Raw genomic sequence first — 26,442 nt, 5'->3', positions numbered from 1 at the left:
CGAATATATTCAAGTTTCTGAGTCATTTTATTTTGGAGTCTATCCTTTCTAGGAAATGTACAAATGAGTCTAAGTGATAAGCTTATTAACTCTTGAGTGCAGGGATTAATTAGGGAAGCATGTTACCAAAAAGATTCAAAAATTTTTATTATTAATCATTATTTGAAGCTTCATTCTTTACAGAAAATGGTATGATAAGAAAATCAGTGGTTTGTATTTATGTATCTTTACTGTTATTTCTCCCCTAAATTGTCATTGCTTTCAGTAACTTTCACTGAACTATTCCCAAGTGCGTCTGAGAATGCGTTCTGAGGCATACAGTATCTGACAAAGCATTCCTTTGGCAAATGAACTCAAATTCCTCCAACCTTTCCTTTTAGGGAATCAAAGCCTAATGTTTGTAAAATCTTTTGATAATCCAGTCTCAGACCACATCAGCATTCTGTACAGTGTCATCTTAAGGTTTATTTCCCAGAAATGTTCTCAGTACATTAGGTCAGGTCAAACCAGGGCATATTATAACAGCAGCAAAAATATGAGCCAGCTAGTTTTTGGGATAGATATTATTATGGTTATCCTTGATTATGCTGCTTCCTTTCAGTAGTCTATGCAAATGGACATTCAATTATATTGTCCAAATCATTAATAAATAAAGTGAATATTTGAGATTCTATTTGCAGAACACTGGTAGTCACTTCCTTCCATTTGGAGTATAAATATACTGCATACTGCCTGCTGTTTATTTTTGTCTTTCAAATTCATCTCTAAATCAGATCAATAATTTACTTTAGTCTTCTAAATTCATCTCCAAATTGGATTAATAATTTCTTTCTGGCTCTATGGGCTTTAATCTAAGAAAATTGTCTTTTATATGAAATGATTTCTGAAAGATCATCCAAATTACTACCACAGACATTCCTGTTTGCTGCTTTAGGTACTTCAAAAATACTTGTTAGGTACGACTTACACATTACCAACCATGTTTTCTCTCATTAGCCCAGATTTCTGCAAGTCTTCAGCCACTTTTCCCTAAAGTGTGAATTCCAATAATGATAAAAGGTGCTGATCGACCGAAGTTTCCACTTGGAGTATTGCAGTTTACCTTGTTTACATATTCTGGCCTTTATGTGAATGCAGACCCACAAAGTGATGAACTCACAGCTGCCTGCTCAGTTCAAAGGAAGCTAGTCTGCCAGCATTGCCGCTGCATCCACAATATGTGAACAATTAAATGAAAAGAAAAGTCACAGCGTAAAGGACAAAATACCGATCAGAAAGAGCTTTGGATGATTACATCTAAAGCCTCTGCCATTTCCCAGTCAATTATACCAACCAGGCTTCACTCTTTAAAAGTCAGGGTGAAGCCTGATTGGTCACTTAAGGTCACTATTTTTCAAACTGTTTTCTTGTTTATGTTAACTTTAGTGAACTTCAGTTTTTAATTCATCATCAGCTTTCTTCCAATGCTTGTTGCACTGATGGCCTTGCAACATGATACCTGACAAAAGCAACCATCATCTCTGTAACTGGTGCAGCTCCCTGCAGAAACTCAGTTAAAAGCACATGGAAGTTGAAGAACTGGACCACTTATGAAATGGCTCAAGTATTGCCATCTTTATGATACTGAATTTGTTTTCCCATTTATTTGTAGAATCAGCTTTGAAAATCTTTTAATGTTACTTCACTACCTTGAAATTTTCTGAATAGACACCACGTCTCCCCTCCTCTCCCCCTCACCAGAGGATGATAGACATGTTTGGAAAAAAATCAATGTTTGCTCATTCACAGGAGCTAAGGTATTTCAGACCACAAGAAATGAGCTCTGCCACTGGTTGAGAATGCCAAAGGGTATTCATCTAGCGCTGCTTATTTTGGAATCTGATTCTCCACAACACTGGCAACATAACTTCTGCTTGCCTGCTGCTGCCTGATTTTGGCTGCAAGTACACAATTAGCTAGTTAACTTAGACAACATTACAGGAATTTTAAATCTCTCTTTTTGAAAAAGGTATTAACCATTACAGTTGTTGTACCAGCAAAGGAACAAGTGGAAAGCCTTCAGAAAATTCCTTGGAAAACAAAGGCGAGATCATGGACTGTGTCTTCCTAATGAAAATAGTGAAATTCAAAGGTGGAATTTAAATTTCATAAAACTAATTTCATTTTGATATTTTTCCTACATTCTTTTTGGATTAAGCAACTTGGAGAACAAAGCTATAGTTTTGCTTCTTGGTAGTCTATCTTGGGAATGTTTGTACTGTTGTTCAGTAAATAGAGTCACTTCCAAACTTTGCTTTCCCTCGTGGCAGCCAAAATCCACAAGGACATTTATCCGTCAAAGCCTACTTCAGCTTTCCAATATTTGTTATCTGTCCCCAGATATTACAATGTATTCACTTCCTTCTTAGTGTAAATCTCATTTTGCCATCAACCTTGTCCAACATTTGCTCCAAGCTTTTCCTGATCTGCACGAGCTTGATATGAGTTTGGAAGTCCTCCGTTCTGGGGATATTTAATATGATACTGATGCTGCTATGACTTGGAAGAGCTTGATGTGATCTCGAGGGCTTCCTGCACCTGATCTGCAAGGGTGTAATACTGATAGGAAAATTTAGTGTAGTACTGAGTTTGTCTTACTTGGGAAAGATATGACATTGACTTCCCTCAATAACTGACTTGGAAGCTGGTGTGGTATTGCGGACACACTTAGCCTGACTAGGGAGATTTGATTCTGATGTGGAGAGCTCTCCAAGTGGAGAGCTTCTAATATGTGATCTGTGGTAGCTTGTTATGATATTGATGCTGCTCAATGTCACTATGTTCAGATATGGCCCAAGTGCGGCGCAAGAGACACTGAAGCAAGTCGATAGTTCAGGGACTTTAATGTGGACGGAGCTAGAAGGAAAGGAAAACAATAAACATTAGGCCGAACAGGGCTGTTAACTAAAACTCTCAAATGGAAAATGGAGCCAACACTGCGGCTAAAAGGAATAACTAAATATAAAATGAATACCGCTAGTCTTCAGAGTCAGTTGACTCGACAATCCAATTTCTCAGGCAAGGCTGAGTGCAAGCAGGCAGTGAAATGTTGCTGTGCTTTGCTCAAGTCTTGGCAAGCGCTATGACGAAAAGAATGGAGTTAAGTACCATCACAATGAAATAATAATTAGCTGACACGTGCACATTCAGGAGCGCAATTGCCATATCTGCTGCGATGCTGAATCTGTGATTGTGACACCCGATACCTGACCTGGAGGTGTTGTTGCTAACATTGTGCACTTCCTGACCTGGCTTTCTGGCCTAGCAGAGCTTAGTGCATAGCAGGAGTTCCCTACATCTGACTTATACAAGGTGCCCTATGTATGGTGTTATTCTATTTTGCCCCAGCTACAATAAACACAACATTCACAAACGTATGATTACCATCCAAAGGATGAAGTTAGAAAATGGAAGCTTTCTATTAAGCATGGAATTATATTGACTTCATGACCCTGTATTTCCACAGAGCAGTGTAATTCATGTAATCCATGCCAGTCAGCAGTTAGCAGCAGGTCAACAGTTCAAATGCAGGTCACAACATTGCCACTTCAATTATCTGACTGAAGACCAGTACTGAGTGACTTAAATAGTGTACTATTGCTGCCACATGCTGGAGAGTGTGAAGTGTTGAGCTAATTATGTCATTATACCTCGATGAGCAAGATTTTGAGGGAAGTTCTCGCTTGTGCCTTTATTAGCACATAAAGCAAATCTAAACTTCCAGCATCCCCACCTGGGTGGTTAGTTGTATGAATTTATACTCCTCCAGAAAATGAACAAATTGAAATCTCACTGAGAGATTTGGCATTGAACTACAGTGACTGTGCAGGCTTTAATTAATAGTAGTCACTAAACAACCAGCAAAAAAGTAGGGCTGGTGCATTTAGATGTATTTGAATTTTTTTAACAATGCACTTAGTTACTGACAAACTGAACATTAGCTTTAAAATTATGGAGATTTAAAAAGCAAGTTCATTACATTGCCTCTCTATTTCTCTTATTTCTCATTCTTAATTTTCTTACCCCCTCGGTTTCTTTGTCAGAAATGTTTCTGCACAGTCTGATATCCTGATTTAGGTACTGCCTATCTAAATGAGGACACTTTCACCCAGTAAAGATGACATTGTATCACGTAGGTTCCAGGTCCCTTGTTCAGAGAGTGATGCTGTTTTGATTCTCTAGTAATCACAGTCCAGTACAAAAGCCCATAGTGTGATGAAGAGCTGGTGCTGTTCATTTCCTACTGCCTCAAAATCCAGACATTGAATAACTGCTGATTTATTGCTCTTAAGCTTGCAGTACATGTGCTGCAATCATCACTATTTCTACATAGATGTCATTGGTAGGGCAAACAATTTATTGCAACACTGCCTTGTGTGACCCTGTAAAGAATTCTGCAATTTTGCATTAAAATATCTGAAGTAATAAAAAAAATCATCATGCCTCTGCTTGATGACATGATTTGGTTTCCAACTGAGCAGTGCACTAGTTTTTAAAATTTCATCATGGCTTTCAATTCTCTCACTTGCCTTCTAGCCTCTCCCGCACCCCTCAGCCCGCTATTCCTTCTGAATCTCTGCAACTGCTTGGAGTTGTTCAAGCATCACCTCACCGTTGCTGCCCTTCCTCTCCCCCACAAGCTAGCTCCCCTCCTCAATTCTGTTCTTTTGATTATCCTTTGTTCAATTTGTTATTGATGGTCTTGAGGCACATAAAGATGTTTAAATCTCCAACATGTAACCAAGTGTACTCAAGGACAGTTTGGAAAAAAACTGCTGGGTCTCTGACAGAGATTTTTGTATCTTACTTAGCCACAAATGGAGAACTGGGAGATTTGAGCGTGCTAATGTTGTGTCTTTGTTTAATACAGGCTACGAGGACAGGTCAGGGAATCCAGGTAAGTGAGCTAAATATCAGTGATGAAAAGTTACTGGAGGAGTTTGTGAGAGATAGGATATATCTGCATTTGGAAAGATGAGGAGTGGCTTTAAGTATGGTAAATTGTATTTCACACACTTAATCAAGCGTTTTGAAGAAGTGACCAAGAGTATTGATGAGGGCAGAGAGGTGGACATAACCTATATGGACTTCAACAAGGTTCTTGACAAAGTCCTGCATCAGATGCTGGTCCAGAAGGCTAGATCAAATGGGACCCAGGGTGAGCTAGCCAACTGAATCCAAAATTGACACTGGAAGGAGACAGAGGTTGGTAGCAGAGGTTTTTTGTCAGATTAGAGGCCTGTGACCTGTGGTTTAATGATTTGAATGAAGATGTCAGTGGACTGGCTAGTAGATCTGTGGATGACACCAGATTGGTGATAAAGTGAACAATGAAGTAGGTTGTCTAAGGATGAAAAAATAAGCAAAGGAATGGCAGATGAAATTTAACTCAGACAAGTGTGAAGTGATGGATTTGGATTAAGTTAAAACAGGGCAGGGAAGGACACCATAAACGACACAGCCATGGAGAGTGTTGTCGAACAGAGAGGTCTAGGGTAAAGTACAAAGTACCCTACAGGTAGTCAAGGAGGTAAATATGACATGTGACATAAGACATATGACATGTTTGCCCTCATGGGATGAGACAACAAGTACAAGAATTGGGATGTCTTTCTACAGCTGTGTAGCGTGAAGGTGAGATGCACCTGGAATATTGTGTACAGTTGTGGTAGCCGTACTATGGAAACATGATTAAGCTAGGGAGGATGTAGGAAGGGTTCATAAGGATGTCACTAGAACTGGTGGGTAAGGAGAGACTTGAGAGACTGGACTCTGTTGCCTATAGGGACAGATGCTGAAGGATGACCTGATAGAGGCTTTTAAAATCATGAGGGGCATAGAAAAAGTGGATTTTTGCAGGAGAGGGTAGTCTAACATTAGAGGGCATTGGCTTAAGTGAACAGGCCAACATTTAAAGGGAACACAAGGACCAAGTTTTTCCACGGAGGTGGTGGTGGATTCATGGAATATACTGCCAGAAGAAGTGGTAAAGGTTTATAAAAGACATTTGCACAGGTACTTGGGTAAGAAGTCATTAGAGGGATATGAGCCAAACTCAGACAAATCGATCTAGCTCAGGAAGGCACCTTGGTCAGCATGGAAGAGTTGAACCAAAGGACCTGTTACTGTGTGTATAACACTATATCTAGAGCAGAAAAATAGCAGGCAAACTAGTATCGTCTAACTGTGGCACACCAATGGTCACAGACCTCCAATCTGGGGGAAAAAAGCCCTCCATTATCACTCTCTGATTGTACTAGTGCAGGTAAGGAACACAGTAACATGGCTTTGCCAAGCTACTAACAGAATAACAACAGAATGTCATTCTCTTCAAGCTTAAATTGATATTCTTGGCACAGAGTAGCTTGTCGCAGGCTCTTTGTTGTACATTATACTAGGAATTTAAGATGAAAGAAAGAACGGCGGGAGCCCTGTTGGGTATCACTTGGGAATAAATACTTCAGTATATCTTGTCAAAGCAGATAATCTGCAAGTACAACTGAGCATTGAAGGTGAGTTCCTGGATGTTTTATGTATTAAAGGTGCTCTGAAAATGGCCCTTGAGTTATGAAATGTACCAACAGTTGTCTTCAGCTCTTTTTAAGTAAGTAGAGCTGGGAATGAAGAACATGTCTGAGGGGTTGAAGGCTTTGAGAAACCAAGGTGATATCTCTGTTTCCACCCCAGTCCTCCACTTTTCTACAGCTAATTTCAAAACCGAAGATGCACCAGAACGCTGAAGTGTAGAACAGATGCCAGTAAGACTTACAGAGCTAAGATAGGTTACAAAGATGGCAAAGTGGATGGGGAAGGATAAGAGGATGTAATGTCACTGAACTTTTGACAAGGTCCCATCTCGGAGATTAGTGCACAAAATTAAAGGACATGGGATCGGGGGAAATGTACTGACATTAATAGAACATATAAAACATATAGAACATATTGACAGATAGGAAATAAGGAAGAAAAATAAACAGGTGTCTTTTGGCTGACAGCCAGTGACAAGTTGGGTAATGCAGGGTTTAGTGTTGGGACCCTAGTCATTCACAATATCTGTTAACTAATCAGATGAAGGGATTAAGTGTCATATCTCCAGGTTTTTAGATGACACAAACGCGAAGGGTGAAGGGGTTACAGATAAGCCCTGATGTGATTTGTACAGATTGAAGATGTGGGCATATAATGTGAGTAAATGTGAGGCAATCTGCTTTGTGGCAAAAACAGGAAGGCAATTATTATCTGAATGGCGTGAGATTAGGAAAGGAGGTACAACAGGATCTGTACACCACTCGATGAAAGAAAACTTGCAGACATGGCAGGCACTTAAGAAGTTAAATGATATATTGGCCTTCATAGTAAGAAGATCTAAGGAAGGGAGCAGGGATGTCTTACTGCAATTGTGCAGGAGTTTGTTGAGAACCCACTATAAATATTGGGTGCAGATTTTGTCCCTTTATCAAAGGAAAAATGTTCTTGGTATGAAGGGAGCGTGGTGAATTTTCACTGCACTGATTCCTGGAGGGGCAGGACTAATGTACAAAGAGAAGTGGGGCTATCAAGATTATATTCAACAGCATTTAGAAGAATGAGAGGGGTCTTCATTAAAACTTATCAAATCCTGTCTGAACTGGAAGGGTTAGATGTGGGAGGTTAGCCCATGATGGCAGAGGAGTCCAGGGAAAACACGAGTCACAGTGTGGGGTATGCCATTGAGAACTGAGATGAGGAGAAAGAGTATTGAACTGTGAAATTCTCTACCACAGAATGCAGTTGAGGCAAAATGATCTACATTTTTAAAAAGTTAGAACAAGAGTTAGCTATAGTTCTGCTGGCTAAAGAGTTCAAGGGATATGCGGGAAAAAAAGCTGGAACTGGGGACAGTGGTTTCCAAAGTGGACGACATTACCTCCTGAGGGCAGTGGGAGTTTCAAAGGGGGCGATAAAGATGAAGGGGGTTGCTTGGTAGCAAGTGGTGCAGCTGATGGATTACTGGCTTAATTTAAGAAATTAATGAGTTATTTGATCCTCAGTGCCTCATAATTGATTACAATGATCACATAATCACCTCATCCCTGGCTATTCTATCATTCGCATAGACTTTGCTTGAAGTATGTTGTCATTGTTGAAAAGCAATGTGATACCTTGGTAACACACATAAAAGTTGCTGGTGAACACAGGCAGCATCTCTAGGAAGAGGTACAGTCGACGTTTCAGGCCGAGACCCTTCGTCAGGACTAACTGAAGGAAGAGTTAGTAAGAGATTTGAAAGTGGAAGGGGGAGGGGGAGATCCAAAATGATAGGAGAAGACAGGAGGGGGAGGGATGTTGTTTGCGTGATACTTTGGTGTTTGGCATATCATAAGAAATCTGGACTGAAGAAATTGTGTAATTTCTGGGCCTGGCCTCTGCATTACTGCTGTTTATTACTGTGGTACAGTGTTAGCTCGTAAAATTCCCATACTCTAATCACACAGTGACACAATTCCTGTGAAGAATGGTATTCAATGGGTTAAAGTTCAGAACCTGCTCTTTTGAATGGTCTTGACTGCATTTCTCTAACCCATGGGCCAACTGAGATATCGCTGCTCCATTTAATGTACCTTCGGGCAGAGAGTCAGGTTTTGCCTGAGCTATGATGATGTCATAACTTTCTCCCTTTATTGATCGCAGAACTTGATATTGGACAAACAATAGGCGATTAACCATGTCATTAATCCATAAAGAAAATGGCAGAAGCAGACCAAATGAAAAAGAATTTTAGACAGTATAGTGTGTAGTATCTGAAAGATGGATTTATACCAGCACCAAGCAACCAACAACAGCCAATGCGTCTGCTGTGTGAAAAAGTTCTTTTCAAATGAGGCATTTAAATTGTCCAGGCTCCTTGAACATTTGATGGGGATAAACTATGACAAAGCATACAAGATCTTGACTTATTTTCAGTCACATTGTGCAAATCTTCAGAAACTGCAAACATTTCAAAACATGCTTGCCAACACTTCACAACAAAGTAGTGATGATCTGCTTGCTTCATACAACATTTCAATACTCAATACTAAATTTGGAATGCCCCATAAAATTGGAGAAGAACCTATTCTGCCAGCAGGAAGGGAGGTTCTGAGTATAGTTTTGCATAAGTCACTAGACCAAATAATTAAAGTGATTCTCCTCAGTGGCAACTCTGTTCAAAGGTCAATACATGAACTATCTGAGAATGTGGAAGACATGTTGTGTAGCATACTTCGATAAGTTAACTTTGCCGGGTAATGAGCCTTTGGTTCTTGGTTGTGCACACTTTATAAAAGATGAGAGCATGGTTCAACAGTTGTTACTTGCAAGGGAATTAGAGAAATGAAGGGGGCGTCGAGATTTCAGGTTGTTGAGCACTTTTTCAAAGAGAAGTCACTCACCAGCATTCTTGCTTGTGCAACAGTTGGGGGTTCATCAATATCAGAATGTCACCCTGGGGTTACTACTTTCTCGAAAAAAGATAACCTAATATATTTACCATTCACTGTGTAATTCACAGACAATATCTTGTCACAAAAAAAACCTATTTTGTCTCAGGACCAAAAAAAAGTTCTAAGTTCAGTTTTTATCAAAGTATGTATACCAAATACAAACTTGAGATGCTGCTTCTTGCAGGCAACCACAAAACAAAGACACGCAATGGAATTCATTGTGCAAAAAAGAAGGAACAAATCATGCAAACAATAAAAAACAAACAATCCACAGAAAGTGAACTACAGAGTCCCCAAATGTAAGACCGCAGTTCAGAACTGCAGCCGGTTCAGGAAGCTGATGGCTGAAGCCCACAGTGAATTGCCAGGTTTAGTGCTGGCTACAGGCTGCAGCAGCAGAGTCAGTTTAGCACTGAGGTGAGTAAAGTCTCAGAGTAAAGATCCGAATCCTGGTTTGTCCTCTGACACCTTAATCTTTTTAATCTGGCTTGGTGCTTAAATCGGCCAAACATCGGTTCGTTATCTGCTCACAGGCCCGGGCACTGCCGCTTTAGTCCGGCCCAAAGTTTTTAGTCTGGCCTCAAATCTGCTCCAGCTTTACCTGTATTCTCGAGAACTCAGTCCGTTGAATATTTCTGAATACCTCAAAAACACTAGGTCACCTCCCAGAGGAAATTTCAAGCTGTGGATTACAGTGATCATAGTTCCTGGAAAGTATTATTTGGTTTTAGAATTGTTAGCCAGTGCCATCTTCCTTAAAATCGTGCTTTTCTGATAGGAGGCAGGTCCTCCCATCTTGGGCTCCAACAATCAATGCTTAGATAAGCATTGCTTCTTCGAATTTGCTTGAGGGGAATATCTTTGTACTTGTGTGTCTGCAGGGCTAAGGTCAGCCTGATGATGAAATCATCTACATTCTTGTCACGGATCTGCCTTAGTTGTTTAAAGCTTCATATATGTCTGTCAGTTCAGATGTGTTCTATAGGTGTGGAGCATCAAAGTATTTCTGCTCAGTGAACAACTTGAAGTTTTTTTGCTTCCTCCAGCTTTGCTACTGGTGCTGAAATTGGTAGGAGTTTGATGTAGTCCAGGAAGGTTGTCTTCCATTGCAGCCAGATTCCAGCAATCAGTTTTGCCATAGCTGTGGCCCAAAGTGGATTGGTGCTTGTGGTAGAGCAGCCATTGTTGTTTTGATCCTTGTCACCAACATGTTACGTATTGGGCGGAGCAAGCACTACAACAGAATGGTATGATTTAAAGTTGTTACTGAGCTATGTTAATAACATTACACACTGGACAACTTACAGTGTGGGAGCTATGAACTGAGCCTACTGAGATGAAAGTCATGTACACTCAAAATCCTGTGCTCAAAGGGGAATGCTTCCTGCATGTAGGAGCCCCAATCAGTTCACCACAAGATAAAACATCTGCATGTGCATTCGCCACTCTTTCACAATCTATCTGATGCGGCACAGACACAAAAGTTGTTGCTTCATTAGAAGGCAATAGAAGCTTTTTTTTTCAAGAATATTCCCATCAGACTTAGTGACCTGCTACAAGAAGAGGTTTGTCTAGAATTATTCTGTTCATTGTTTCCTGATTTCCTTGTCTCCACAGCATAGCCCAATTCTGCTCTAGTTTTCTCACCTCCAGCTTTGAATTCTGCAGTTTTCCTTGCAAAACTCCCATCTTCTACACTCCAGTAATTTCTGAACCTACATTCTGGCCTGCTCATTGCAAAGAACACACGGAGCTGAGTAGCTCAGTAGATTCTACTTTGGAGAGTTTGGGATTTGTGATCTGTAGGACTGACAGAGGTTCAAGTCTTGGTCCCTATAGGTAACAATGTGAAGACAAGCACAGCATACTGATCTGACAGTGCACTCTGCGAACGTACTAATTGGAATCAGAAAGCGGATGCAGCGCCACATACCATGGCTGTTGTAATATGTCTTCATGCATACGACTGACCAAGAAACTATGCAAGTATTGATAAAGATGGTCAGACTGCTGATAATGATCAATCCAAATGACTGCTGTCCCCGTACCTCCTTCCCCACCTCCAAGCCACGGAAAGCAAATGCAGCACTTTACCATATTTTCTGGGAGTAGATGTCAGGACAACTTCTTTGAGTCTCATGCCCGGGAATAGGGAAACATCTACCTGCGTAATTTAAGCTGGAGTGATGTAAGATGTTGTCACTGCTTCCAAAATCAAACCACTTGTTTTCCTTTGTGAAAAGGTGGTTTGTCACCATGCCGAAATGAAGACAGTGCAGAGGTTGTTTCGCTGCTGCAGTACATTGTGACATTTATTGCAGTAGGAGGAATAATCTTCTCCACAGAATCAGACTGAAATTGAATTTACAGAAACTGTTTAGCTATTCATGATGCCAATATATAGGATATTGACTTGACTTAGCTTTAAGGAACATTAGATTCATGGTAATAGTCATACTTGTTTTCTCATATTTCTTTAAGAATTTGCTGAAACCTGTCAATAATTCATTAATTCTTGTACTCATGTATTGCTGGAGGGTTGTTGATTCAGATAAATGTCTAGAACCCTTTGCATTGATGTGATGGGATTGAACTGCTGCTTGTAACTTCACTATGAAATTTAATGGTCTGATTAAAAAGCTGAGAGATCAGTCAGGGCAGTACATCTCTGCAGTCATTATAAACACTAAATGTGACTTTTTAAAGGGGCTTTTAGAATAAGATATTATTAGCGGTGCTAGTTCCATGTACAGAGCTTCAATACCATAGATAAATTGGGTGCATCTTGAATGCTACTGGCAATGGGGACCTAATTTGGTTTCTCGCAGTCTAGGTCCACTTCTCAGGATCAAACAGCCCTGGCTTTCAAAGATTCAAAGATTCAAAAAATGTTATTGTCATTCTAACCATACATCAGCTCTGCAAGGCAGAATGAGACAGCGTTTCTCAGGGGCAGTGCAATCATAACATAACAAACGCAACACTAAATGATAAACATAACAATAAATAGTAAAACACAACAGCCACATGTCAGTTAAAATCAAGTTATAAGTGTCCAGTGCAAGTTAAAAGTGTCCAAAGCAGAGTCAGGTAGAGCAGCTATTTAGCAGTCTGACTGCCTGTGGGAGGAAGCTGTTTAGTAACCTTGTGGTTGTTTCACCACCCTGCAGCAAGTCAGTGTCATCATCCAGCTTTGCCTCTGAGATATGAGACTCCCTGTTGCATATTGATTTTTAATTTGCCGTTTCTTTCTGAACTCTTTAATCTGGAAGAGTAAAGTAGTTAATGAATATAAGCTAATACTGCACTTATTAACCACAACATGCTAGCCAGCATTGCAATGGACTTGACAGTTGATAACACAAGAGATGAGTCTCCTACAATACACTGAGAAAGAATTGCAGGCATGGCCTGTGTTTGGTAGAATGAAAAAGAGAAACTGCTGGAAATACTCAGCAGGTCAAGCAGCATAGATGGGGAAAGAATGTGTTATTATTTCAGAATAGTGAAAAGTTAGAAAGCAGGCATGGTTTTAGTTGCAGAGAAAGGGGAAGGGTGAAGGAAACAAAGGCAAGATCTGTGAGAGAGTGGAAACAGTAGTACCGCAGTGGTGGGTAGCTTGTAGTCAGAAGCACATGAAACAGCAGAGAGCAGGAGTGCTGCCCGTGACTGCATGGGGTTATAGACAATAGGTGCAGGAGTAGGCCATTCAGCCCTTCGAGCCAGCACCGCCATTCACTGCAATCATGGCTGATCATCCACAATCAGTACCCTGTTCCTGCCTTCTCCCCATATCCCTTGACTCTGCTATCTTTAAGAGCTCTATCTAACTCTTTCTTGAAAGAATCCAGAGAATTGGCCTCCACTGCCTTCTGAGGCAGAGCGTTCCACAGATCCACAACCCTCTGTGTGAAAAAGTTCCGCAACTCCGTTCTAAATGGTCTACCCCTTATTCTTAAACTGTGGCCTCTAGTTCTGGACTCCCCAACATTGGGAACATATTTCCTGCCTCTAGCGTGTCCAATCCCTTAATAATCTTACATGTTTCAATCAGATCCCCTCTCATCCTTCTAAATTTCAGTGTATACAAGCCCAGTCGCTCCAATCTTTCAACATATGACAGTCCCGCCATCCCAGGAATTAACCCAGTGAACCTACACTGCATTCCCTCAATAGCTAGAATGTCCTTCCTCAAATTTGGAGACCAAAACTGCACACAGTACTCCAGGTGTGGTCTCACCTGGACCCTGTACAGCTGCAGAGGACCTCTTTGGTCCTATACTCAATTCCCCTTGTTATGAAGGCCAACATGCCATTAGTTTCCTCTGGGTGCTCCGGCCCCTCCCACATGCTACAGAAATGCCAGCTGGCTACATTGCCCTCTGTCTAAGTACGTGGCAGGAGAATGGGAGGAACCGGTGAGCCTGCTCGATTAAAAAGCAGGATGAGAGAAGGCAGACTCCTATTGGTCAGCACAGAAATTGTGGGCTAGAGGACTCGCTGCTTTGTGTGTGTCTCGTGGTCATCAATAGTGCTCTGTCTCTACTTCTGTGTACCTTTCTAAAGATGAGCAACCCCTCACCTTGTCCTTAAGTTTGTTTGCTTTCTTTTCAAATTAGTTTTCTTCCTTTGCAGTCCCTTCTATATTCTAGCAGTAGACATCCTTCAATGCCTATACATCCGAGCTAATCTTGGATCTGTTTCCAGGATTTTTAAGGATCCCCACGTCTATTATTATTTCTTTCTTTGATTCAAGCAGTATGCGTAACTGCTTTCACAGGCTAGAATTTTATCATCGTCTTTTTATTCAGAACTGCTGTTAAAATAATCTCACGTCCGTGAAGCTGTAGTAGTACGTTCATGCATTGTTAGGCTTATGATGCTCCAGGCCACTGTATAATCCATCTGCCAATTGATGAGCGGAGTGGATATTCCTTTTGATGTCATTGCTCTGATAACCATGAATGTCAAGATGAGACTGTTAAATAAATATTCTCTCTACTATGCTGAGCTGTGGATTGGCAGCATTCTGGTCCTAGAAAGAACGTACAGTTCAGCATGTTTACCGACATTCTGAAACATTAACTATTTCTTTCTCCACAGATGCCTCCCAGACTTGCTGAGTATTTTGAGTATTATTTTTTGTTTCCATTCCAAGTACATTTAGTGGGCTACATAGCTGAAAGAATTGTTGATCAGTTCTCGTGATCTGGCAGACTACACATGCCTGTACAGGAACAATGAACCAGTTCATATCCTGACAAAGGAACCGTGTGAATCAGAAAAGGCACAAAGGTAGCTGGTGTGGGAAACAGAAACATCCCATAGATTCGGCAGGGAGAGCTGTTCAGAAGTTGCATAAACAACATATTGATGGCAAGGAGATCAGTCAATATCTGATCCAAACTTAATTTAACATGACATGTAGAAAGCAGATGATGTTGCTGCCCATGCAAAAGAGTGTATAAACCATGTCAACTTCAGTAAAAGCCCATTTACCAAATTGATTTTGGATAAATTCTACATCCCAGGTCACAACCAGGGACTCTGCTATGGAGTCTGGGTGCTTTCATAGGCGGGCAGTTGAAAGGGATTGACAGTCATGCTCATAGGCATGCACATTCCAGCTAATTAAGGTTTATTTGTGGTTGTACTTAACTCCTTTCCTTTTGCTTCAGTTTTGTTCAATCTTGACCAAAGCCCAGTGAAAGTAACACTAGATGTGAACAGCAAATTAATGAAAATGGAATTGGACACCAGCTTGGCTATTTCAGTTATTCCACAAAATGAGTTTGAATGGCATTTCAAAGATACTAAACTGAAGCCTGCAGATATCCAACTAGGAACTTGTACTATACTGGAGAAAAGATAATTCTCTTGGGAATGACATTTGTAACAGTGAAATACAACAACAATTAAGCCACATTGGGCTTGTATGTGGTAAAAGCAGAAGGACCAGTGTTGTGCAGATGTGATTGACTGAGACGACTACCCCAACTTGATTGGAGATCCATTCACCACTTGCATGCAATATCCCCTGCAACAGAGTCAACTGGAAGTGAATAAAGAAAGATACTGGATGATACTACATCTGTATGCCATGAACCATTGCCCCACAAAGGGCAAACAGGCATTGGTGCCAACTTCTATGCCTCTAGTTGAAAAACAAATTGGACCAAGGAAGGACCATGCTGCTCAGAGGAAGTGTGAAAGTGACTAAAGTACTAATCCAAATACCAACAGTTTTTGTAGGCAGCATATCTGAGAAAGCTTCTGATATATTAATCAGGCAGTTACCTTGTGAAATGTGGCTTGGGTTTAAGCTGCAAGAGAGTTCAAGGAGCTTCATTAAACTTGCAAGCATTCAGCTTTTGTGAGTATAAAGAACCAGAATCTACTCTAGATGCATTAATGTAGAGTAATGTGGAGGAGGAGAAGATGGCAGCGTGACGCAGCTTGCGCGGCCACGCCAGTGAATGATATCTGTAATCTGTCAAGTAGAGTGCCGTGCACAATCCTGATTTGATGGAGACAGATGTGAGAGAACGGAGGAACATCTGGAGAAACTTCTGAAATGCCTTTTTCGCTGCCGCTGTTACTGTGTGATCCAGAATCTCCGGAGGGGAAGGCCCCGAGTCCTTGGCTTTGCTTGTTGCTCGGCAGCCGGGACGGGGTCGAAGTGCTCGGCAGAGATGGTGCTCGGTGCTCAGTGTCAAAGGGCTGGTCGGAGGCTCGAAGTTTTCGGATGGATTCAGGGTCGGCTGTGGTCGGGTGCTTCCATGCATTGACAGTTGTCGGTGCCTGATGGTTTATGGCAGAGAGAGTTTCTCCCTTCTGCCGCCTGCTATCGGGGACTACCGGGAGTCAATCGGAACTTTGAGACTTCTTTTACCGTTCCCATGGTCTGTTCTTTATCAAATTATGGTATTGCTTTGCACTGCTGTAACTGTATGTTATAATTATGTGGTCTTGTCAGTGTTAGCCTTTGGTTTTTTTGTGATATCACTCTGGAGGAACATTGTATCATTTCTTAATGCATGCATGCATTTCTAAATGACAATAAACGAGGACTGAGTGTCCTCATAATCTAATGGTATTGCATTAATTTCAAGTGGGAGACAAAATGCTGCTTGCAAAAGTAGCTGCAAAAACCAAAGCCCAGCTGGATGAATGGAAGGCCAAAAAGGAAGGAGTCAATGGAGATATGAAAACAGAGAATTTATCAGATGATGCTGTGGATGAGGAAACCAAGAGGAGAAATCAGATCATAAAGGGAGCAATAGAAGGATGAATAAGAGAATACTCCAGTGAACGGAATGCACCTTCTCAAGATCAAAGAGCACAAACCGGAGGAAGAAAAAGGAAGAAGAAGAAAGGTAGCTGCCACTGTCAGAAACACTTCCCGCAGTCTCAGAATCATCTCCTACAGCCTCCAAGGGTGAAGGCCCAGATCCTGAAATTGTTTCACAGCTGTAAGTCTCACCTGCCAAGCACAGTGATCCCCTCTGTCAGGAAAGACGTTGTCCCACAACAGTACGAAATCCTCTACAGTGATTAAATCTTTAGGCCTGAATGGGATAATTTAAAATTTACTATGTCGTAGATGTCTGAAAATAGTAGCTGTATTACATTTGAGATGCATTCTCTATTGAGTTGAAGTTTATAGCTAATCGGGGAGGAGTGTTGTGCATTTAATATTTCAGTAACATTTGAGTAATCTTGTGTGTGTATAGATATATATATATATATATATATATATATATATATATGTATATATAGTTTCATTAACCAATCTTGTTCATTTAAATAAATAATTACAGGTTATATGTAAAAACAAGTGAATTACATACGTCATGATGCTACCACGTGATACGTGCGCACCTCGCTTAAAGTAAACATGAAGCTGGACCTGTATTCTGGACTCGCGTATCTTCCTTTGAATTAGTTTAATATTACAAAGCATAACAAATTTTATTTAGCAGCCCTGTTGGCCTAGCGTTTGTTCTTATTAAAATTCAGTAAACTGTTCATTCTGCTTGAGAGTCTTTCTCTCTGCACTTGGGCTGTCCCTGCACTCCTTGTCACCCCACCTCACATTGTGCTCTCTGATCTGAACTGTACTGTCACATTTGGGTTATGTCGTGGTTTCTCCTGTTCTTGCGTTGGCGCTGTGGGCCTCTTCTTGATAAATAGCCAGTGTCTTAGCTGAAGAGATGACAGAACATCAAATAGACAAGCTGTTTTGGAATGAATTACAGGAGGTGATTGCTTCAAAATCAGATTTATTATCACTGATTTATATGAAGTGAAATGTGTCTTGCAGCAGCAGTACTGTGAAAAGACATAAAAATCTCTAAACTCCAGAAATAAATGAATAGTGCAAAAAGGGGAAATAACGAGGTGGTATTCATGGATTCATGGACCATTCATAAAATCTACTGCTGGAGGGAAGAAATTATTCCTAAATTGCTGAGTGAGGCTCATCAGGCTTCTGTACTTCCTCAATGATGGCAGTAAAGAGAAGGCTTGTCCTGGATGTTAAGGGTTCTTCATGATGGATGCTGCCTTCGTGAGAGACCGACTACTGAAGATTTCCCCAATGGTAGGAGGGTCCTGCTCTTGGTTGAGTCTGTAACCCACTGCATCCCCTTGCAGTCATGTACACTGGACACTCTGTGACAGGCTGTCCTGCAACCAGTCAGAATGCTCTCCAATGTACTTCTGTAGAAATTTGCTAGAGTCTTTGATTATATGGCAAATCTCCTCAGACCCCTAATGAAGTAGAGCCACTGGAGTGCCCATTTCATGCTTGCATCAATGTGTTGAGCCCAGGACTGATTGTTTGGGATGTTGGCACCCAGGAACTTGAAGCTGCTTATCCTTTCCACCACTGACCACCCCCACCCCCCCAATGAAGACTGGAGTGTATTCTTTCGAATTCTTCTTCCTGCAGTCCACAGTTAGTTTCTTGGTCTTGCTGGTATTGAGTGTGAGGTTGTTGTTGTAACCACACCCAACATCAGTGGTGTCATCGACAAATTTATAGATGACATTTGAGATTGGTTGAAATCATCTTTTGCTTTATACCTCATATTTTAAATAGTATCTGGAAAATATAGTCCAGTTACTTTAGGAACATTTTTACACATACTGAAAGAAATGCAAACTCAATGGGTTCATTATACAGTAAATTACTAGACAGAAAGCTATTCTTGTTGAAGTGAATTGATGAATTAATGAAGTGGCTTTCAAGAGCTGCCCCTTAGATTTGCCAATGCTAATCACTGAATTGGCCCATTCTGTACTCACGGTAATTATGGTAGTTATACACAGGAAAGCTCTGTAAATTAGTATAGCTGGAAGTAATTAAGGTTCTGATTGGGATATTTTTCAGAACATTTGACATGGTGGGATGGAGGGGACAGTGCTGACGTTACATGCTGTAATGGAAGAAAGGAGGAGAGGTTAAATAATGGACGTATCTCACTGCAAATAAGGCACTGGTATTAAAAGGGACAAAGTTCTCATCAGTGGCGACAACAACCACATTATTGGCACAAAATCTGCATTAAGTTTGTTAATCTGCTGTTAAACAGCTGTGCAAAGTATCAATTTGGGAGAGAGCAGCACACATCAAAGTTGCTGGTGAACGCAGCAGGCCAGGCGGCATCTCTAGGAAGAGGTACAGTCGACATTTTGGGCTGAGACCCTTTGTCAGGACTAACTGAAGAAAGAGCTAGTAAGAGATTTAAAAGTGGGAGGGGGAGGGGAAGATCCAAAATGATAGCAGAAGACAGGAGGGGAAGGGATGGAGCCAAGAGCTGGACAGGTGATTGGCAAAAGGAATATGAGAGGATCATGGGACAGGAGGCCCAGGGAGAAGGAAAAGGGGGAGGGGAGGGGGGAAACCCAGAGGATGGGCAAGGGGTATAGTCAGAGGGACAGAGGGAGAAAAAGGAGAGAGAGAGAAAGAATGTGTGTTTATAAATAACGGATGGGGTACGAGGGGGAGGTGGGGCATTAGCGGAAGTTAGAGAAGTCGATGTTCATGCCATCAGGTTGGAGCCTGCCCAGACGGAATCTAAGGTGTTGCTCCTCCAGCCTGAGTGTGGCTTCATCTTTACAGTAGAGGAGGCCGTGGATAGACATGTTAGAATGGGAATGGGATGTGGAATTAAAATGTGTGGTCACTGGGAGATCCTGCTTTCTCTGGCAGACAGAGCGTAGGTGTTCAGCAAAGCGGTCTCCCAGTCTGCGTCGGGTCTTGCCAATATATAGAAGGCCACATTGGGAGTACCGGATGCAGTATATCACCCCAGCCGACTCACAGGTGAAGTGTCGCCTCACCTGGAAGGACTGTCTGGGGCCCTGAATGGTGGTAAGGGAGGAAGTGTAAGGGCATGTGTAGCACTTGTTCCACTTACAAGGATAAGTGCCAGGAGGGAAATCAGTGGGGAGGGATGGGGGGGACGAATGGACAAGGGAGTCGCGTAGGGAGCAATTCCTGCGGAAAGCAGAGAGCGGGGGGAGGGAAAGATGTGCTTAGTGGTGGGATCCCGTTGGAGGTGGCAGTAGTTACGGAGAATAATATATTGGACCCAGAGGCTGGTGGGGTGGTAGGTGAGGACCAGGGGAGCCCTATTCCTAGTGGGGTGGCGGGAGGATGGAGTGAGAGCAGATGTGCGTGAAATGGGGGAGATGCGTTTGAGAGCAGATTTGATGCTGGAGGAAGGGAAGCCCCTTTCTTTAAAAAAGGAGGAACTTCCCTCGTCCTGGAATGAAAAGCCTCATCCTGAGAGCAGATGCGGCAGAGACGGAGGAATTGCGAGAAGGGAATGGCATTTTTGCAAGAGACAGGGTGAGAAGAGGAATAGTCCAGATAGCTGTGAGAGTCAGTAGGCTTATAGTAGACATCAGTAGATAAGCTGTCTCCAGAGATAGAGACAGAAAGATCTAGAAAGAGAAGGGAAGTATCGGAAATGGACCAGGTAAACTTGAGGGCAGGGTGAAAGTTGGAGGCAAAGTTAATAAAGTCAACGAGCTCAGCATGCGTGCAGGAAGCAGCGCCAATGCAGTCGTCGATGTAGCGAAGGAAAAGTGGGGGACAGATACCAGAATAGGCACGGAACATAGATTGTTCCACAAAGCCAACAAAAAGGCAGGCATAGCTAGGACCCATACGGGTGCCCATAACTACACCTTTAGTTTGGAGGAAGTGGGAGGAGCCAAAGGAGAAATTATTAAGAGTAAGAATTAACTCCACTAGACGGAGCAGAGTGGTGGTAGAGGGGAACTGATTAGGTCTGGAATCCAAAAAGAAGCGGAGAGCTTTGAGACCTTCCTGATGGGGGATGGAAGTATATAGGGACTGGACGTCCTTGGTGAAAATAAAGCGGTGGGGGCCAGGGAACTTAAAATCATTGAAAAGTTTAAGAGCGTGAGAAGTGTCACGAACATAGGTAGGAAGGGATTGAACAAGGGGGGATAAAACCATGTCGAGGTATGCAGAAATGAGTTCGGTGGGGCAGGAGCAAGCTGAGACAATAGGTCGGCCAGGACAGGCAGGTTTGTGGATCTTGGGTAGGAGGTAGAAACGGGAAGTACGAGGTGTGGGAACTATAAGGTTGGTAGCAGTGGATGGGAGATCCCCTGAGCGGATAAAGTCGGTGATGGTGTGGAAGACAATGGCCTGGTACTCCTTAGTGGGGTCACAATCAAGGGGTAAATAAGAGGGGGTATCCGCGAGTTGTTGCTGTGCCTCGGCAAGGTAGAGGTCAGTGCACCAGACTACAACAGCACCCCCCTTTTCAGCGGGTTTAATAGTAAGGTTAGGATTAGTGTGGAGGGAGTGGAGAGCAGAGCGTTCGGAAGGAGTGAGGTCGGAATTGGAACAACGTGTGGTGAAGTCGAGATGGTTGATGTCCCATCGGCAGTTAGCAATAAAGAGATCCAGGGCAGGCAGAAGACCAGAGCGGGGTGTCCATGAAGAGGAGGACGGTTGAAGACGGGAGAAGGGGTCATTGGTGGGGGTGGAAGAGTCCTTGCTGAAGAAGTAGGCTCGGAGACGGAGACAGCGGAAGAACAGTTCCACGTCATGGCGAACGCGGAACTCGCTGAGGTGTGGGCGAAGGGGGACAGAGGTGAGGCCCTTACTGAGGACAGAGCGTTCTGCCTCAGACAGTTGAAGGTCGGAGGGGATGGTAAAGACCTGGCACGGTTGAGAGCTGCGATCAGAGGGGGGAGGGGGGAGTCTGGGGGTGTCAGTGGAGACGGGAGGATGGGGTGAGAGGAAGATGGAGCCTCTGAGGGCCCAGGAGCTGACGGTGGGATCTGAGGGAGACGGGGTTGCAGAGTGGTGGTGGGGGAAGGGGAGACGGGAGTCATAACAGCAGCACATAAAGACCCAGCCTGGAGTTCAAGGCTGAAGTCGCAGCTGGTTGCGGAATCGCTTTGAAGGTGTCCATGGTCAATTTGGGAGAGATGTGGTTTTGGAGATGTGGAAATCAAACACCAAAGGCTAAGTGCAGAACCTGGCCCTGAGCTGAACTGAATACTTGATTTATAATTTAACCTTTTCAGTGCAAGTGAAAGGTAAAAAGTTCTCAGTCTCTTACCAAACTCAAAGATAACATTGGAAATACTCGGTAGGTCAGAAATCCAAGCAACACACACAAAATGCTGGAGGAACTCAGCAGGCCAGGCAGCATCTTTGGAAAAAAGTAAACAGTCAAAGTTTCGGGCTGAGACCCTTCACTAGGATGAGAAAAAAGGTGAGAAGTCAGAGTAAGAAGGTGGGAGGAGAGGAGGAAGAAATACAGGGTGGTAGGTGATAGGTGAAACGGGGAGGAGGGAGGGGTGAAGTAAAGAGCTGAGAAGTTGATTGGTGAAAGAGATAAAGGGCTGAAGAAGGGGGAATCTGATAAAAATGTAGAAGACTCTGGAAGAAAGGGAAGGAGGAGGAACACCAGAGGGAGGTGATGGGCAGGGAAGGAGTTAAGGTGAGAGAGGGAAACAGGAATGGGGAATGGTGAAGGGGGGGCAATTACCAGAAGTTTGAGAAATCAATGCTCAATGCCATCAGGTTTAAGCCTACCCAAATGGAATACAGGGTGTTGTTCCTCCAACCTGAATGTGCCCTCATCACAGCAGTAGAGTAGGCCATGGATTGACATGTTGTAATGGAGATGGGAAGTAGAATTGAAATGTGTGGCCACCGGAAGATCCCGCTTTTTCAGGTGGACGGAGCATAGGTGGTCGGCAAAGCGGTCTCCCAATCTGTGGTGGGTCTCACCGATGTACAAGAGGCCACACTGGGAGCACCAGATACAGTAGATATACCCAACAGACTTACAGGTGAAGTGTCACCTCACCTGGAAGGACTGTTTGGGACCTTGAATGGTAGTGAGGGAGAGGGTGTAGGGACAGGTGTGGCACTTGTTCCGCTTGCAAGGATAAGGGAAATCAGTGCGGAGGGATGAATGGCGAGGGGAGGGCAAGCTGTCTGTGTGATCAGTAGCATTGATCAGCAATGAAATAAGGTCTAAAATAATTCTACGGTATAGATGAGCGTTAAGGTGTAGACTGTTAGTGTTTCATGTATACATAAAAAAAATATATGTATTACCATTTTTCTTAACAACTAATTTCATTACTTAGCCTAATAGGTTAGATTTACCACAGTACATAATTATCTATTTAAATGTTTATTTTGCTTTTATATCATCTCAATGTGTACTTAAGAATGTATAAATAATTGTAGTTTTATACATATAAAAAAATGGAAAAGGTTATATGTCTGAAAAAAGTACGTGATAATTGTGAACTCCTTATCCAAATAAAAAAATAAAATTAAAAAAAAATATAGTGATTTCAATTCCATAGCATTGTGTGCAGCATGGTGTGGACTATCAATGCCTTCTGTAATATGGATGAGCACTGCAGTCCACATTGTTAATAGATTACGTAGCAAGGCTGAGCAGTGATAATCCGGTCTGCTACCGCATTCTGTAGCATTTCTGAGCAGTGAATTTTAGTGAATGAATTTTGTTGTACTGAAGATCAGTGTGGTACACACTGTCAAGGTGCTCAGTGGGGAGCTGAATGCCAATTCATTCTTTTGTATTAATGAGCTGTAAGTTTCAGATTGTCATGTTGGTAATAATTGATCCAAAATATAAAAACAATTGGTGCAGTGGTTGGTGGGGCACGGATGCTTCCATAGCTCCGATGATCAGTGAGATGCATCAATGTCTTCTGTAACCTTGACGGATGGATTTGTGGACTGTAAAACCATTGTGTGTTGTAGATGATGAGTGAGTGGCAGACATTCAGTTTCTCCTGAGGACTGATGACAGGCAAGCTGCATACTGCCAAATCACCCTGTAGCATTGATGATACATCAGGCTGGGCTGCCAATACATTCTGTAACACTGACGAATTATGCTAAATCCCAGCGTGAGGTGTAACATTGGTGAGCAGTGGGACATGGGCTGCTGGTGTGTCCTGTAGCACTGAACATGAATGAAGTGTGAGCTGTTAAGTTGTTCTGGATCAATGAGGAATCAGTGAGAAGATTAGACTTTAAATACAATTTGTACCATTGATAAGGACACACGTGTGGATCCTCAGAGTTTAATACCCAGTGTGGCGCGGAATATCAATGTGTTTTGTAGTATTCAAGAGCGGTGAGTTCTGGATGGCAAATGCACGTGTAATATATTTTTATTCATGGAGAATAGAGTGTCACTGTGTTGTCAACATTGATAAGCGGGGAGATGTGAATTGGCAAAATCTTCAAACGCGCTTGATTGATAATATGCAAAGTACAACTGCAGCATTAATGAGAAATGAGGTACAAATTGTTAATGTGTTCTGAAGGATTAAATTGTTACCTGTTCAGCTATTTATCAATATTGAGATTAATAGGTAAGGTACAGGCTGTCAAACTATCCTGTAGCAATGATAACATATTTAGTGTACTTCCAATCAAGATGGCGCCAGTGAATAACACTGCCTTGGCCACATCTTCCAGGTAACTCACAAAAATGTCTTTTATACTTCTTTTACATCTGGGAATGTTGGAACATGCAATTTACAGTTTGGAGATTGGTTAAATGATAAATGTCGGTGATATCGTAGGATGATATCGTGGTTCTGCATTTATGGACTGGACTATTGCACTTATGGACCACGGACTTTTTCAGACTGATGGCTTTTATATTCCGTGTTTTTTTATCACCCATTCCTTTTCCATTTTGTTGTACGAGCGGAAGGGGGTTTCGGGGTTGATGTTCTGTTTGTGCCTGTTAGTTTCTTTGTGCGGGGAGGGCTTATTTTTGGGGGGACGATATTCCTGTTCCTCTCTGAACAACTTTCATGCTCTTTCTTTGTTTCATGGCTATTAGGAGAAGATGAATTTCAGAGTTGTGTACGCATACATGCTTTGATAATAAATGAACCTTTGAAATGTAGTGTGAACTATTGATGCATTCAATGGCACTGGCAAGCAGTAAAATAAGATTAAGATCTTAAGATCAGCTCTATTTGTTGCATTTACATCAAAACATAGGGTGACATGCTTAGTTTTGCTTCTGAGGTGTGCTAGGGCAGCCCACAGGTGTCAGCTCATTTCGAGTGGCATCATGGCATATCCACAACTCATTAACTCTAACCAGTGCGTCTTTGAAGTGTGGGAGGAAAGTAAAGCATTCAGAAGAAACCCACATGGTCATAGGGAGAACGTACAAACACCTTACGGACAGCAGCCAGAATTAAACCCCAGTCTTACTGCAGGCGCGTTGTAAAGTGTTGCACTAATACGGAATTGAAATGTATTGCAGCATCGCTGGTCATAATGTGTGCGAAGCCAACATACTTTGCAACCTTTATTGAATATCCTTCTCACCAGTCAATGCATGGATTGTATTGTATTTTTGATCAGTATTACTGAACATCTTGACAATCTGCAATTTATAGCTCGTCAATCCAACAGAATGTTTCGATAGTCAGCACCACACTGATTTGCAACATCACCAAACACATTGACAATGTGTACCCCACGATCTTCATTGCAGACTGTCAATGCCTCTTGTAACATTGACCTATTGTAGTATTGACAATCAATTTGTTTTGTAGTACTGACGTGCAGCAGATCACCAGGGCACTCAAGCATTTTACTCATACACTGAATTTGTATGATTGACAGTCAACAGTTCTGTGGCATTGATGAGCAATTGATTCAGGAGTTGATTTTCAATACATTCTTTATAATGCTGCTTTAATGAGCACTAAGGTGTAGATTATCATATTGAAGATTTTTCACCTGTTTATTCGCCTCCATCGATGCTACCTGACTTTCTCCAGGATTTTGTGTGTATTGCTCAAGATTTCCAACACCTGCAGAGTCACTTACATTTCTGTGTAGATTATCAATATGTTTTATTGTATTTACACACAGTGAAGTGTGGACTATCAAATCACACGCAGCACAAACAAACAAAAGTTGTCTGTCATTGACGATTTAGAGAGCAGACTGGGTCAGTGTGTTGGTGCAGTACTGATGAGGAGTGTATTGCAGACTGTCAATGTGTTCTACAACACTGAATGAGCAGTGTGCTAATAAAGGTCAATACATCCTTTAGTATTGATGAATATTTACATAACACAAGGAAGCCACTCAGCCCAGCTCCTCATGTCTATATTGTTTCTTGGCAGAACAACCCTATCTGTCCCATGGTTGAAACCAAAATATCTGGCAGAAATACATGTGGTCACAGGGAGAATATATAACATTCACCCAGACAGCACCTGAGGTCAGGATTAACCCTGCTCCATGGAGCTGCCTCGCAGTTAACTGCTGGGCTATCCAGCCACATTGAGATGCTCGTCGTAAATGCACTTTGCAGCTTTCCTGAGTGGTGAGAGGGACTGATAAGAAGTGATT

General features: G+C 42.2%; 1 protein-coding gene across 4 annotated transcripts in view; it reads left to right on the top strand.

Annotated features, from left to right (window-relative positions):
- LOC134351649 (protein bicaudal D homolog 1-like) overlaps positions 1–26,442 on the top strand; it is a 230,858-nt gene that overhangs the window by 92,171 nt on the left and 112,245 nt on the right. Inside the window, exon 1 of one of the 4 annotated variants that reach the window (XM_063058091.1) lies at positions 19,077–19,182. The exons of the other annotated variants lie outside the window; for them this stretch is intronic. The gene's annotated coding sequence lies outside the window, so the exon portion shown is untranslated. Of the gene's footprint in view, positions 1–19,076; positions 19,183–26,442 lie in introns of those variants that run through there. 4 annotated transcript variants of the gene reach the window in all.

This window comes from Mobula hypostoma, chromosome 9, assembly GCF_963921235.1.
Source record: "Mobula hypostoma chromosome 9, sMobHyp1.1, whole genome shotgun sequence".
NCBI lineage: Eukaryota > Metazoa > Chordata > Chondrichthyes > Myliobatiformes > Myliobatidae > Mobula > Mobula hypostoma.
Note: the sequence above shows the minus strand (reverse complement) of the source record. Positions and strands in the feature narration are given on the sequence as shown.